This window comes from Nipponia nippon, unplaced genomic scaffold (genome assembly GCF_047370975.1).
Source record: "Nipponia nippon isolate SJK-2023a ecotype South Korea unplaced genomic scaffold, ASM4737097v1 scaffold_6, whole genome shotgun sequence".
In the NCBI taxonomy this organism is placed as follows: Eukaryota; Metazoa; Chordata; class Aves; order Pelecaniformes; family Threskiornithidae; genus Nipponia; species Nipponia nippon.
Window position 1 is genome coordinate 44,747,181 of NW_028262380.1, and position 6,001 is coordinate 44,753,181.

A 6,001-nucleotide genomic window follows, 5' to 3' on the forward strand; every position below is an offset into this window, starting at 1 on the left:
AAAGACAGAATGTAAGGGAAACAAAAGTAATATATCTGCTTATTGTTGTGAAAAAAATGTATTTGTATTAAACAAATGACCCAAATTACTGTTGTATTCTACATTTGTCACTTTGTTATATAGAGCATCACATGCTGGACATGAATTGGCAACATCACACTCTTGCAAGAACGGTGAACAATATATTCAGCTGCACACTTAAAATTGATACCCCTGCGGGCTCAGAGTGGCTCGTCTGGGGTCCCACACCCTGGCAGAACGCTCGCCCAGGGAAATACCTCACGGTACAAGAACACTTGGGAAGAGCTATGGTTGTTTACCTTGCGGAAGGGAAGACTGGGAAGGGGAAAGGGCAGTCAGGCACTGGACCAGGCTGCCCAGGGAAGCGGCTGAGTCCCCATCCCTGGAGGTATTTAAAAGACAGGTAGATGTGGTGCTTGGGGACCTGGTTTAGTGGTGGACTTGGCAGTGCTAGGTTAACGGTTGGACTCGATGATCTTAAGGGTCTTTTCCAACCTAAATGATTCTATGATTCTGTGATATGAGAACAGGCTTCAACTCCAGAAAGAACTCCCAGAAAGCAACTGGTTTTACATCCATAGCAAAATGGACAACTAGTACTGGGTTTCAACTGCAGGAGGATAAGAGGAAGAAAACTTCCTAAGGAAAGCAGTGCCTTGGAATGAACGGTTTGCTCTCTGTCAGTCGCAGAGCTAATCCCACTTCAGATCGTCAGAATGAATCAGGTTCCTTTTTCATTATTTTAGAATTCTGCTTGGTGAGATTTTCTCCTTTTCCAAAAACCTTAAATGCTTTTTTAATGAAAAGAAATATTACATGTTTGCATTATAAAAGAATCTGTGTACTTTAAGTCAGGTGTAAAACCAAAGAAATTATACTATCTTGATAAACACACAGCATTCCAACCAATCTACAAATTTAGTTTTCTAAATAGGATTGTATCTCCACCTACCCTGTATCTTTATCCTAGATTGTCAGCTGGGGAGAGAGTGGGCTAAGTTTCAAAACCTCACACTTCTAGCTGGAATAAGTCATCACGCGGCTGGTGACTGCTAAGAATATACATTCAAACCACAGGGGAAGTGGTCTAACAAATCACATGCCCTACATCCAAGGCCAACAGAGTGTTCATTTTATTAAAGCTGCCCTAATTACCTCACCATTTAAATCAAAGATGGATTCATGAATCTCTACAAGATATAATACAGAAGAAACAGCATAACCAAGGGAATTCCGGTAATAAAGATCTATTCATTTCCATTTATCATAGCATATGGAAAAATAGAACCAAATTTATTTTTAGAATTAAGAGAATAAAGGTATCATTCACTATACCTTTTTGCTTTGCACACGAGAGTCTGAATCTCTTGATGAAGGGTACTATTCAAACACAAAACACATTTCTGTCCAGTTTGCTCTCTATGTACACATGAACAATGACACATGCTATATGGTATTTGCTCACACCTTCCTCCCCCCACATATTGAGCCTGTTCTGCATGAACTTTATCTAAAAGCAAAAAAAAATTGTCAGTTAGCAAAGAACTCACCCGAAGTAGTCTGAATGGTGTAGCACATCTGCTACCTATGACATGGAGGTCAGAAAATAACCTCGGATAAATTTTACACTGTGGTTGAGAACATGACGATGCCAGGTCTGCTGGAGAGGGTGGGCCCTGGGACAAACTTGCCCTGCTGTTACTTGCAAATACTTAACAACTGATCCTAACTGAATCACAGAGCTTCCTTTTGTTTTTAAACAACTCAAAAGTAAAATATATGAAAATACAATTATCAGCACTATTCCAAATAAAAACAGGCACTGTCACTTCATAGATTTTCAAATCAGCATGTTACTGTCTTGGTGACTATGTTTGAGCTTACACAAATAGGAGCTGGTATCAGCAGAATGCTGTATTTCTTCAGAAAGTGCTTCTGGTTTTAGAGTAATGCTGGCACTGGTCTAGTAACTTAGTTGAAAGTTGCGTTTTATTTTTCATTTGTAACAGGTAACTTGTTACACATTAAACTGTTCCTTTTAAGAAAATTGGGCAGTATGTGCAATACAAGCAGTGAAGGCCTAGGGAGCCTGATGACAGGACCACTACAGTAAGTCTCCCACAGTCAGGCAGTTTTTAGAGTTTCATTATAGGAACTCTGCACACAATCTTGCTAGCTGTATTTAAGGCAACAGCTTAAATTGTGGTGTATAAATCACAACACCTCATTAGCAAAGTTTCTTGCCTTCCTATAACTTACTTCTTTTTTAGGAAGGAAGTCTGAAAGTCAATTATAATGACTTTTTACTCTTGAAAGAGATAGAAGATAGAAATATGATGTATGCATTGTAGCATGCTGAGACTGACCAAACCAGCCAATTTCACATACTTCTGAAGTGCATGCATTTCTTGGCCCTTTACTAGAAAACTACGCCTGGAGGATTCCTTAAGTGGAGAACTTTTTCTGCTGAGAAAAAACAATAATGTCCTTTTTTACTACTCTTGCCTATCTGCCAGGTGTCTAGCAAAAAAGAGCTTTTTAGAAGTGGGACTCCAGCATACACATTTTTGAATGCCAGACTCTGTCCTCACATGCGGCAGTGTCATCACAGAGATGAGTACGCATGCTACTGCAATCAAAGACAAAAAAATCACATATAAGATACTCTTTAAGGTTATTCCTTCAACTACTTAGGAATGGCTCAGAAAATGGTTCATATATGTTACCTTTTTTACTTGTTGCATCCCACTGCACATCCTGGAGTTCCATAAGGATTGACACATATGTTGGTAGCAGAAAAAAAGGAAAAAATACAATAATGAGGCTAAGTGCTTCACTGTACATCACATCACAAACGTTGGAAGTATCACCCCTTTAGAACCAACTTTGTGTAGCAGCTTGGAAAGCCATGGTGAACAGTTCCATCAATTCAGTCACGGTTGTTTCCAACACTAAAGAACCGTAAATTAATTAATCCACTGCATACAAGCAGCCTTGTGAAGGACAGTGTTTTCTCATTTGTTTGTTTTTTAAAATCAACATTTGTTTTGTTTACATGAAAAAACCATACTGCTACTGGAATTAAAGTCAGCTGGTTGTTTCCAGCTGAGACTATCAATAGAGTAAGTCCAAGAATCAGAGCACAACTAACAACTCAGCTGCTACTGAAAGTTTGAATGTAGTTCAGCCAGTTCCTTAGAGAAGTCTTAGCTCGCCAAGGCTGGCTGGAGTAAAAGTGTAACTTAGCAAGTACACTGCAAAGTACAGTGAAACAGATAAGAAAATACATAACAAACACCCAAAGTTCTTACATAAAAGTGGCTTTCCACATTAAAATGTTACTGTTTGTTTGAAATTTTGTATGTTTAATATGAGCCCTGATATTAAAGAAACTTGAATTTTAGCTATTACAAATTTGCAGTTAATTAAAAAAAACAGGGACATTGTGAAGCAATATCTGAAGAAATCTTCCATAAAATTCATCTTTAACCAGAAAAAACCCCTGTCAATTACAGAGAATTATAATAGAAGATTTAACATTAAAGTCTGTAATCCTTAGTTACAAATGAACAGAATTTCAAGGTATTCCCTACAGCAAGTTTGTAAGAACAGAGAAGATCACATAAATATTTCCCATTCCTGCTGTTAACAGCAGCTGCTTTCTAGATTTTAATTTTAAAGAAACAGAGTAGCAATTCCAAACTCCTGAGAGCATTCATCCTGCTCCTCCACCTACAGGGAAGAAACTCATCAACATACAAAACCCTAAGAGCTGGCTTTAAAGCGCAGGCAGGATTGGATTATGAAAGTGATAGAAGAGATTCCGCTACCTTGTCTCAGTAACACATAGGAGGCAAAAGACTCTACTCCCGCTCCAGGCTTCTCAGCACAAAAACTCTGAGCACCGAAATAATAAATAAATAGCTTTGGGGTTTTTTCCCCATTGCCACATTAGCATTTGGCAACAAAACTCATCTGGTAAATTGGTCTTGCACATTATCAACTTAAGCCCAGATTACTTTTCAATTCAAATATCAATATTTCACAGCTACCTATTAACTTTTCTGATAAATCAATGTAAGAAGTTCACACACAGAAACTGTTCTTTCTTCATTACTTATGCAGCAGGTCAACAAGACAGGTTAAAAGCCAGCTAAACAAGCAGTGAATACACAGACTTCAAGGGAGAAAATCCACAAACTCAACAAAGTCCAAACTGTAAACATGTTCTTGAAGTGTGACCAACAGATGTTAAAAAAGAAATCATTTCAAATATTTATCACCTCAACCACACAAGTAATAATTACTTTTTTATAATGCCTTATTAGTGAATTGTTTCAAGGAACATAGAACATCTCATTCTCCATAACTTGGCGGGACAATCTTTTTTAAAGCTTTCACCGGGATGTCAGTCTAATACACCGTCATTACCGGAACATGCCAAACCTTCTAGTTACCTTACTGCTCATTTTCCTTCTGTGTATTACCCAACGTGATGGGAAAGTGACGACTTCTGCAATGTTTCTACTTACAACTTCAAAGCACATCAGACACTGTATACAAGCAAAAATTTAAGATGAATCTTCTGAAAGGCAAAATCTGTCAAACCGCTGAGCAAACACAGGCATGGCTTTAATTCAGACCAATTACCCTGGCTCAGCTTTCACCACAGTGCAACACCTCAAGTTTTATAAATCCAAACAAGCTGAATTCCACAACACAGCTCAATTTAACAAAGTTAAAAAATATCAAAGGCCTGCCCTGAACTTCAGCACACTGATTTCTAAAACACAAACACAAAGCTGTGATGTGACAGCCTAGAGATATGGCTGGTGTCAGAGGATAAGACCTTTCGCCAGGCTTAAGACTTGCAGTCCATCTGAAGATGCGTTAGATCACTCACACATGCTTCAGGTCTGTTAAATTTGTTCAGGTTTCTTCTTTAGATTAATTTAAGGAGGACAGTGGTTAATTCTATATTACTTAAATAGATTGGTTTCCTAAAACGTGAAAGGATAGCACAAGCCTACTTTGTAAATAGGGAAAAATTTAATATAGATGTTAATAGAATAACACTCATCAGTAACACTTACTGCACAGCTAAGAAAATACACACCTGGATATCTGTAAAAGAAATCTGGGAAACCCATGTAACTATTTACCATGACAAAACCTTGTTGTTTAACACAGAGAACTGTATTGGGGATCAAGTACTAGAAGGATCATCCACCAGGAATAATTATTTCCACATAATTAACAGGCATCTGAACTGTGATTGCTACAATGTGTACAGACAGTACATCTGAACTGTGACTTCTGTGCCCAGACAATCTAATCCGCACTAACAGAGATGTCCTACTTAATGCCCGCTGTGAAATTATCCCTGCCTTTGCCCTTGCCCTTTTTTTCCTCTTTTTTTTTTTTTTTTATTTTATGGTATTAAAAGTGAGAATCTGCTAAGAATGTTCCCAAAAGACACATTTAAAGTCATCTAAAGAGTTGCTTCATAAAGCAAGCCTGCTATGTAGAAGTCCTAAGCAACTTAATTTTAAAATGCACTGCTTTCTCAACAGAGGGGTCAGCAAAAAAAATATGAACAAAGATATATTTAAAAACAGACTGTAGGGGCTTCTGATCTGAATTCTTCGATACAGAGTGGTGAGGACAGTGTAATTCTCTCAAATTCTCTTGACAAAACATAAAATACTCAATATTTTATTGAAGTCTTTCCAGCTCTCTATGTTCCTGACACAGATTCTCAGCCAAAAGAAGGCAGAGAAGAGTTCTTCATGATTAACTGATGCTCCATGTATCTCATCTTCTGCATATACATTTCCACCAAGTGGGAGAGCATTTCTTACACCCAAGGTGAGTGTTCTATGCCATGCAGCACAGGATTTTGTGAGATGAGGCCTATCACTGCTCTCCACAAAACTGTGTACACCTAGAGACATCCCAGCCACCACCACAAGAGATGGAT